Below are 6463 nucleotides of genomic sequence, written 5' to 3' on the forward strand. Positions count from 1 at the left end.
TCTGCCCGAATCAATATATATAATCTTCTTTTATAAATACAAGTTAAATCTTGGGAAACTCCAAATTTTATGCTTAGCCAAATTTCTAGCTTCGGCAAAATCGGTTGCCCAGCTCGTCGGCGCCTCCACATGGTCGTCGCACGACTCACCAACCCTTCATTCACCTCGTCACACGATCGTGTTGTTTGCCCAACTTGGGCATGCCTCGTTGTAACCAAGTCGCCACACACAGGCGCCTCCGCACGAGTCACACCTTCGTTCACAACCTCAACACTTCACCATTTCCACTGTTTCGTCATGCACGGTATGCCCTACCCAAGTCGCCCGTCCGCATGATTCTTCGTTTCGGCGTGCGAGGTGTGCCCTTACCCGGCCTCCCGTCTGCACGTCCACCCAAACTCGTTCACCTGAGTTGCCACACGACTTCACTCGGGTCGCCACACGACTTCACTCGGTTCGCTCGAATGACCTCACCCGGGTCGCCACATGACTTCACCCAGCTCACCCGAATGACTTCACCCGGGTCACCCAACGACCTCACCCGGCTCGCCCGAACGACCTCACTCATTTCGCCCGAACGACCTCACTCGAGTTTCCCGCTCGACAACCTCGCCCAAGTTCTTCCTAAATGACCTCACCCGAGTCCTGCCTAAACGACCTCACCCGAGTTCTGCCCGACGACCTCACCCAAGGTTTCTGCATGAGTTTCCTGAACGAGTTTTTCCCTTGAGTTTTCTACACGAGTTTTTCGCCCGAGTTTCTCACCCGAGTTTTTCACCCGACTTTTCTGAACGAGTTTTTCACCCGACTTTTCTGAACGAGTTTTCCACTCGAGTTCCGCCCATCGTGCGGGCTCATCCACGCACCATAGAACTCCTTGTTCGAACTCGTGTTGATCGAATGATGGTCATTTGCCTCCAAACGTCCTTCAATATATACGGGCAGGTGGCGGGTTGTGTCACCCGGCCGACCCATGCCCAATGCCAAAGCTGACTTGTTCAACATGTTGCGTTTGCTTGAGTGGAGGGTCAGCCCGCCCAACTCATGGACCGCCCTCTCAACTCGCCCAACATCATATAAACTTGCCCTTGGCTCATTCAATTCGCATTTCACACGAGCTCCTCGCCCATCCTTCACACGGTGAAGGTAACCCAGACCGCAGGTCCATACACTATCTATCCAAAACCAATAAACCATATTCTTCAAATATAAATTAAAACTAATAAATAGAAAGCTTAAAACTAATTTATTTTGAACTTTTAAATTTTTAACATAAAATGACAATTTTATTATAATCACATTATCAACTCAATTATTAATATATATAAGATTTCTTAAAGTTTCACCCCTTTCTTATTGATATAATTAGAAATGGCCTTTTTAAACTCTTTTAACAATTTTATTATAAATTTCGTTATTATTTAAATAATTAAAAAAATACTATTTAATATTTTTTATTTATAATTAATATTTTTCTATTCTTATTTATTTTTAAAAACATTTAACAATTTTATTATAAATTTTGTTATTATTTAAATAATTAAAAAAATACTAATTAATAATTTTTATTTTTCTATTCTTATTTATTTTTTAAAAACATAATATCGTACTAATATTCTTAATATATCTCCTTGAGAAACTTTTAAAATCACAGTATCTTTATTAATATCTAATATAGATATTTCAAACAAAGATATTGGTTATAATTTTTATTAGCTTTTGTTTATTAGTATTTGCTAAGGTAAGACTCTAGCAATCAATTTACTTGTTGACTATTATTAATTTAACATTGATCAATACAATTTGTAATGTTTAACTTTGAAAAACAAATCAATATTATTGAAAAAATTATTTTTCAAACATATGATTCAACCATAACTCTAAAGGTCTTATTGCAACTTTTGTGCAACATGGATAATTGCCTCATATTTTTTTTCCCTAATTTATGGATGTAGTTGCAATATTTATGCCATGATTTTTAAATATTTGTGTGATGATTTTTGCTTATTAAGCTTCATAGGAAAATCACCTAAAATTAAAATCCTTGAAAATAGTTCATACTCACGTAAATAAACTATTTACCATCAGTTATTTCCCACTAATTTAAGCAATTATTTGCATAAAAATGAATAGGAACAAGATGGGAATAAATATACCTATGGCGAGTTGTCGCCTATGATTATTTATGTTTTATTCAATACTTTAACATGTAGGAGTAAAAGTATAAATGTGAAACTTAATAATGGTTGCTACCCACCAAAAACTTATGCAAGTCTTTATCCCTCGCTAGGTAATTAAAGGATGAAGAATTTTTATGTTTCAACCTAAACAATTTTGTTTATTTTATATAATTTTTTTAAAGATATAAAAAATAATAATATTTTGTTCATATATTTAAAAAACCATGACAAACAAAAGAAGCTTCCCTAAACAACTAAATTCAACACTTATACTACATAGCTCATTGAGGCAGTTACCTCCAACAACCTTCGCCTTCCAATTTTAGAATCTAAATGATTAGCCTAACCTTTTGGATGTAGATTTTTCTTTTGGTTTTGTCCTTCTGTTTATGACTATTAAATTGTAGTTAATATCATTATTACAAGACAATCAATTTGGAAACCAAAGAAACTGTATATTAATTAAACAATGATGTACAATGTGTACATATTAATAAATACATGAAACAACTAAATTAGTTTTTGGATTTTCTTGCACTCCAATAACTACTCAAACTAACCCAAGCTTAATCCTGAGGATTAGCTGTCTAACATTCCCCCCTTAATCTGAAGGGATGTACCAAAGTCCAAGAATGATAGGTCAAAATGAAAAAATGCATCTCAAACAAGAGTTGAATGTATCTCAAGAAATGGTTTTTAAGGATGACCACAAATCAATATGGGATAACTCAAGGTCTCAACCAACACCAACTCTAAGCCCTTCATAGAAATTTTGAGAACAACCAAATTTTTTTTTTTAAGGTGACCACAAACTCTAGAACTATCACAACATTTCCTTGAACAATTCCAAATATTGAAGTGCTCAATCAACTTAACTCTGGCTCAGACTCGCTTAACATCTCGAACTTGAACCTGTAGTAGATCATCAATAATTCCCCCTTGTCGAATACACGGTAAGAAGTACTCTTCATCACTCCAAGGATAGTCATCACTCTTCAACATATCCTTCAGCATGACCTATAAATATTCTTGGTTGTTTTCATCAAATCCCAAGAAGAAATCCATCCAAAATTTAGTTGCTCTCTTGTAGTAGTCTTCTTTCTGCAACATATATTTGTATGGTGATTGCAATTTCCACAGTGCTCACATGGGTGAAGATCAAAACATTGATCTTTCACATGTCTAACTCTGTTATAATGTGGGCATCTATCAAAATGTTTTGAAACAACACCATCCATAAATCAAACACTTCGGAATTGTATAGGTTTAGCAAAATCTGGAAAGTGAAAAGATACATCCAAAATATCTTTGTTGTAATCCAAACTAGTTATGTGTTTATTTTGTGGAATCTCTTCCTATGGTCTTATAAAAATTTTGGTAATGACGGGCTTCACATTTGTATGCAAATGACTCTTGCATACACTTGCTTGAACATTACTTTCTATTGCATCCAAATTCGCTTTTGAAATCACTCCATTACTCTAATCTGACTGATTATCAAACTCAAACAAATTGTTATTCTAGACAAGAATAGGTTCAAAATTCTTTTATAATTCATGTAGTTCATCTCGCTGAAACTGGGGCTCTAGCTCCAAGAATTCAATTTTTCTTTTAGCATTTTACAAATATGTTTGGATGTCAAAGAGCGTGTCCTTGTTGACTTGGACACAGTTATGAATAATAGATGACATGAAATTGTTTACTAACTGTAACAAATTATCGAGTTTGGTGAGTTTCTCTAGAAATCAACTTTGAAAAAAGGTGTTTCAGCTACCACCGAAAATGTACCCAATACAAATGAATTTACAATGATTTAACCGGGTGCCAGATTCAATTGAAAATTCACCCGTTTACAATATAATAATTTTAACAAAAAAAATATCAGATGGCTGCAAAAAAATGTCTTCCTTGCAAACAAAATGTTGTCTTAGAAACAACCATTGTAGTTAGTATCACAACCTCCAAAATTAACTTCCCATTTTGTTTTGTAAAAAATTATCAAGTACAAAGATTTGAACTTGTGATCCAGAACACACCATGTAACTATATGAACTTTTCTAACCACAATGCCTTCTTTATATGTTCAATTTTATTATGCATTCATGCATCCCAAATACTTCATTTTTATAAACACTCAAACCACTCTTAATATTTCTCCTTTCCACTGAGGACAACTCCAACTATGGAAATTATTGAAGCCATAATTGTTTTGCAACCAAATAAATTCTTCAAACAAATCCTTTTCAAATATGTGAAGTAGTCCTCTAAAAGAAAATATAAATTCATTTTTCTCTTTGTTTTAAATAAAAAATGGCTTCGTGATTTGATGGTGGGATTAAAAAATAATCTAACAAAAAAAATAGGTTCAAATCTCATTATTTCCCTTTTTCTTTTTCTCTTCAAGTTTTTAAACTTATTTCAAATCAAAACAAATTTGTCCTTTAATATTTCCACCACTTTTATGTCCAAGGTAATTAATTTCAGAATTGGTCAATTTTACTTTTACTTTCTCATTTCACCTTTCTTTAACCATTTTCTTTTTCTTAAATATAATAAAGGAAATGAGAAATATTTTCTTTAATCACAATTTGATATAGTTTCAATTCACTTGATATTCACCATATTTTGTCATATTAGCTATCATGTTTCTCTGATCCTTTCCTTGTTCACTTTCACCTATTTTTTGGCTCTCCCTACTTCCACACAAAGATGTTGTTTCTAGAAGTAATATAAAATATATAGGAAATGTATTCACCTTACTCATGGTCTCATATTCTATAAAATGTCTCCATATTTATTTATTTATTTTTACAAATCCTTGTCAAAAATTCTATAAATATATTTTTACTTTCACTTTCATGAACCTTGAAGTAATAATAACAATCGAATAAATATATTACTTAATCTAAATTCTTGAAAATACCTCGTATAAAATTTTAAAATTCTATGAATTTTTTTTTACCAGCTTTTACCCTTTGATAAATCTTTGCCACATTTTCATCACCAATTCCAGCATGCAAAATATATTTAAAATATCCTTTTAACCTCCAATGTCTAGAACATTTTATTTAAAAAAAATCGTATTTCCCACTCTTCGACTGCATTTTTTTATTACCATGCCTCTATGCCACTCTTCCTTTTTAGTTGAAGATTAATAAAAAATCATTCGATTAAAATAAGAATTCAAAACTTTTCTTTATGCTACAACACTATTTCTCCATTACAGACTTCACCAAGTAACTCGTTCTTCTTGCTTCAACATAGATTCCACATGCCTTTTTTCCTTTTTAATTCAAAGATGCACTTCACACTGGAAACAAAATAAATTGTATATTAAATATTGTCTGAAACAAATTTGTACAATGTGTGCATATTAATACATACAAGAAACAATTGCATTAGTTTCTGGGTGTTCTTGTACTCCAATAACTACTCAAACTAACCCAATCTTAATCTCTAGGATTAGTTGTCTAACAATTATCACTCCAAAACATCTGATTCTTTTATTGATAGTAAGTATAGATATGAGTATGCCAGTATAGGGTTTTGAGTTTTCTTTTGAAAAAATCTTATAAACATCTTGGGTTCTTTCATTCATCCTAAAATATGTGAAATACATGTACAAAGTGTTTTATAGCATTTCTTGTGTTGTTTTAAGTTGTCAATATTTCTCTCTATCAAAACAAGTTTTAAGATTTTCTATTCATTCATATATGGCTTAGGGTGGTTTTGGTTTTTCATTTCATTTGATATTTTCAGAAGCAAGTAACATTTTATCATAGTTTTTGTTTCTATAAGCATTTGGGTACTTTGTGAATTGCAGTTTTATGGTGTTTGTGAATTCAAGAGGTTTGGAATATTGTAAAAAGTATAGATCGTGTAATTTTATCATGCTCTACAAACGAATTTTGATATTCACTCAGTTTGTTGAATATATGTTTTAGCTAGTTTGATAGTAGAAGATGGAAGAATTTAGGATTTGATATTGCCTTGTATGCATATATTGTAACGTGCTCCTATGGACAATATGAATATGACCTTTATTAAAAGTCAAATACTTTCATTTTCTTGGGTTGTAATGTCTATGCTAAGAATAGTGTTCTCCTCAGTGAATTTGCATTGACAATTTTTCATCTATTACATATGTGACATCTCTGATACATTTAAAATAATTTTCTTAACATTTAAAGAAACATTGAACACAACTATTAAATATTGGGTTCCAAATGATTTGATGTTATGGTTATTTATAAGAATTTTCTCCATCCCAATATATTCCATTC

This window comes from Pinus tabuliformis, chromosome 8 (assembly GCF_031772625.1).
Source record: "Pinus tabuliformis cultivar Carrire ecotype Pingquan chromosome 8, CPIR1, whole genome shotgun sequence".
In the NCBI taxonomy this organism is placed as follows: Eukaryota; Viridiplantae; Streptophyta; class Pinopsida; order Pinales; family Pinaceae; genus Pinus; species Pinus tabuliformis.